The sequence below is a fragment of the Choloepus didactylus genome, chromosome 13, assembly GCF_015220235.1.
Source record: "Choloepus didactylus isolate mChoDid1 chromosome 13, mChoDid1.pri, whole genome shotgun sequence".
Taxonomy (NCBI): Eukaryota; Metazoa; Chordata; class Mammalia; order Pilosa; family Megalonychidae; genus Choloepus; species Choloepus didactylus.
This window is the reverse complement of record NC_051319.1, coordinates 84,145,318-84,149,451: the sequence shown is the minus strand read 5'-3', so window position 1 is coordinate 84,149,451 and position 4,134 is coordinate 84,145,318. Positions and strand designations below refer to the sequence as shown.

Genomic DNA, 4,134 nt, shown 5'->3' with positions numbered 1-4,134 from the left:
AGGGGGAGGGAAAAGGTACGAAGGGGGGTGGCTGCAGACACAAAGAGGCAGAATGAGAGAGTTCTGTTGTGGGGATGTAATAGTTATATAGGTTGATTGTCTGGTGCTTACACCAATCTATATACGGGATAAAAGTGAATAGAAAAATACACACATACATACGAATGCCGGTTAAAAAATGGTGAAAACTGAATAAGGTCTCTAGTTTAGTTTGCAGTTAATATGTCAATGTCAATTTCCTGCTTTTGGTAATATACCACAACTATATAGAAGATGTCATGTTTGGGGTACGTGGGACTCTGTTATTAGTTTTGCAACTTCCTGTGAGACTACAATTACTGCAAAATGAAACGTTTAAAAATAAATTGTCTAATAGGTGTGTGAAAAGCTATAAAGACTTCTTAGGAAAACTGGGGAAATTTACAAATGGATGGGGTTTTAGATGATATTTGGGAATCACTGTCAATTTCCATTATCACTTGATAATGGGATGGTTATATGTCGTTTTTAGCTTGTATGCTGAGATTTTAGAGGTGATGTGTCAGTGTCTACAAATTACTTTCAAATGGTTCAGCAAATATATGCCTATGAATAGATATCATTTAGAAATATGAAAAAATGTAAACAATGATTAAATCTAGATGGTAGGTTTGTAGGTATTTATTGTATTATTCTTTTAACTTTCTGTATGTTTGAAATTTTTTCATGATAAAAAGTTGAAAGGGAAAATAAAAAGAATGCATTGCTCATATGTACAGAAAGATGAATGACTACATACTGTAGGATTCCAATTATATGACATTCAGAAAAAGGCAAAGCTATAAAGATTGTAAAAAAAAAAAAAATCAGATGTTGCCAGTGGCTGGGGATAGGGTGAAGGAGTTGATTACTAAATTTTGGGGGTGATACAAATGTTCTATATTTTGATTGTGATGGTAGTTACACAACATATGTACACCAAAAAAGGTGAATTTTAACGTGTGTAAAGTTGTGGCGGCCCAGGGCCCAGGACCCCTCCTAAATGGCCCATAACAAACTTACCTTAGCCAAGGACAAAGTTCAAGAAAGTTAACAATTTCCCCGGAGGGAGAAGACTGTAACCACGGATGTAAAAAATGGCATTGATTGTATCTTAAATACTAATCTCAGTAACATCAGGTTTTAGGCCCCTTTAATGATTATTCTAGAGACCCGATGTCCTCATACTATATGGAATGTCTTTGTTCTGAAACTATATATTGCTCCTTGTACTCCCCCTGTCCCATGTAGAGCACTAAACGCCCTGACAGCCACCACTGGAGAACTTCTCCTGTTCATAAGTCCCAATTAATCTATGTCAGCTTCTGTGCCTGGCATGTTTTTTGGTCTCACAGCCGCAACAGCCAGTGCTCTGCACGAACTTGATCTGGTCCTGAAAAAAATTTTACCTAAACAAAAAAAGAAAGAAAAAAGCAGAGGAAAGTACCACTCACAGAGGAGCCACTAAACAAACAAACAAAAACCATGAGGGCAATCAGTCTTGTTCACCATGCTTATAGCACACGTGGCATCTAATAAGCACTGAATAAATATCAGCTAGTATTCTTAGTAAGCTGTTCCCACATGAAACTCCTGTATTCCAGGGAACCCCTGGCTGTGTGGGTGGTGCAGGCTCAGTAGGTATCTGTTGGGCAGGTGTTTGGGCCTGGTCTCACTCACCTGGGGTTTGACTACTTCCTGATGCATCCTCTGGATCAGTGAGGCCCCTCCACGTCCTACATCCTTTCCAGGTGGAGTGAGCTCTATGGATGACCTTAGGGACCTGCAACAGCTTCAAAAAAATCATTTACCCTTCTGCTGAGGCTTGTAAATCAAAACCAAACTTCCTCGTCCATGCTGCAAAGGCTAGCTCCTTTAAAAAAAAAAAAAAAAAAAGGTGATTTCCTTTGCAAACTTAAAACGCCGAATAAACATAACACTTTGTTTTACAACATCATAATAACTACTATTTATCAGGGTTTTTCTCAGTGCCAGTCCTCTGCAAAGGGGTTTACAGTGTCACCCTCAGAGCGCTTGAATGCAGGAGCTATTGTTAGCTCCATTGTACAGGTGAGGAGGCAAAGAGGTGAAGTGACTAGCCCTTGGCTGCACCCTGGGGTGTTCCGACAACAGACCCGGCACTTACTTGCTCTGTTAAGTGGCCTCCCACAGAGTCTCCCCCACTTCAGCCCTGGGGGACATGCTTTGTGTAGAGCTAGGGTGGGTCATCTCACCCGGGCTGTGGAAGGCTCTTCCTCCAGCATGGACTGGCAGTGTTGTCTCAGCAGTGGGATGAGTGGTCGCACCTGGGTCAAATGTGGGAGGGAAGGGCAGAGTAGGGGTAGGGAGGGCGGAAGGGAGGGGGGGGAGCTGAAGGGAGAGGATGACATGCAGAAAACACCAGGGGCTCGCTCTAGCTTTTAAAAAAACACAGGCATTAGGGAACACAGATTTTTATCACAGTCACTTTGTCAGGAGGGAGAAGGGGGAGAGGCTGTGGGGGGAGGAGGGGGCCTCTACTAGACCTCCACCCAGAATTGAGTCTGGGGCCCAATGATGATGACAAAAAGATGGCAACAATGACAACAATAATAGCAGACACTGTGTGCCAGATGCTGTGTGAAACACTCCGTATGAATGATCTCAGGTTACCTGCTCAGTAACTCCATGACTTAACTACTATTATCCTCATGTCCATTTTTCAGATGAGGAAACTGAGCAGAGAGGTTAAGTACATGAGATCATATATTTTCATATGTAGAGACTCATATCTAAATGCATCGAATGAGGTCAGGAGGACACATGTTAAAGTAACAATACTTGTTATTTACTTATAAAGTAAAATTACTTGGGATGGGGGAGAGGTGAATGTGGCAAAGTTGGGGAGCTTTAGCTTTTTTTTTTTTTTTTTTTTCATTTTTATTGAGATTGTTCAGATACCATACAATTATCCAAAGATCCAAAGTGTACAATCACTTGCCCCTGGGTACCCTCATACAGCTGTGCATCCATCACACTTAATTTTTGTTCAATTTTTAGAAACTTTTCATTACTCCAGACAAGAAATAAAGTGAAAGATGAAAAAAGAAAAACAGAAAAGGAAACTCTAAACCTCCCCTATCCCTAACCAACCCCCCTCAATTGCTGACTCCTAGTATTGATATAGTACGTTTGTTACTGTTTATGAAAAAATGTTGAAATACTACTAACTGTAGTATATATTTTGCAATAGGTATATAGTTCTTCCCTATATGCCCCTCTATTATTAACTTCTAATTGTATTGTCATACATTTGTTCTGGTTCATGAAGTGATTTCTAGTATTTGTACAGTTGATCATGGACATTGCCCACCATAGGATTCAGTTTTATACATTTCCATCTTTTGACCTCCAACTTTCCTTCTGGTGACATATATGACTCTGAGCTTCCCCTTTCCACCTCATTCACACATCATTCGGCACTGTTAGTTATTCTCACATCTTGCTACCAACACCCCTGTTCATTTCCAAACATTTAAGTTCATCCTAATTGAACATTCTGCTGATACTAAGCAAGAGCATCTACATTTCTTCCACAAGGCAGGAGGGAGAGTCAAAGAAGGTAGAGAGGCAAAAGAAAGAGGAAACAAAAAAAATGACAGCTAGGAAGCAGCAAAAGGAAAAATAACCTTAAATCAAAGTAGAATAAAGAATCAGACAATACCACCAATGTCAAGTGTCTAACATGCCTCCCCTATCCCCCCCTCTTATCTGCATTCACCTTGGTATATCACCTTTGTTACATTAAAGGAAGCATAATACAGTGATTCTATTAGTTACAGTCTCTAGTTTATGCTGATTGCATCCCTCCCCCAATGCCTCCCAATTTTTAACACCTTGCAAGGTTGACATTTGCTTGCTCTCCCTCGTAAAAGAACGTATTTGTACATTTTATCACAATTGTTGAATACTCTAGATTTCACCAAGTTACACAGTCCCAGTCATTATCTTTCCTCCTTTCTTGTGGTGTCTCACATGCTCCCCATCTTTCTCTCTCAACCGTATTCATAGTTACCTTTCTTCAGTGTACTTACATTGTTGTGCTACCATCACCCAAAATTGTGTTCCAAACCACAC

General features: G+C 40.3%; 1 long non-coding RNA gene across 1 annotated transcript; it reads right to left on the bottom strand.

Moving 5' to 3' along the window:
* Positions 1-933: 933 nt before the first annotated feature.
* LOC119508037 lies at positions 934-2,891 on the bottom strand. Its single transcript, XR_005211384.1, has 3 exons — positions 2,165-2,891; positions 1,699-1,891; positions 934-1,427 (listed from the first exon to the last, which is right to left on the bottom strand). It is a non-coding gene; the product is annotated as an uncharacterized LOC119508037 (long non-coding RNA).
* Between the last annotated feature and the right edge of the window lie 1,243 nt (positions 2,892-4,134).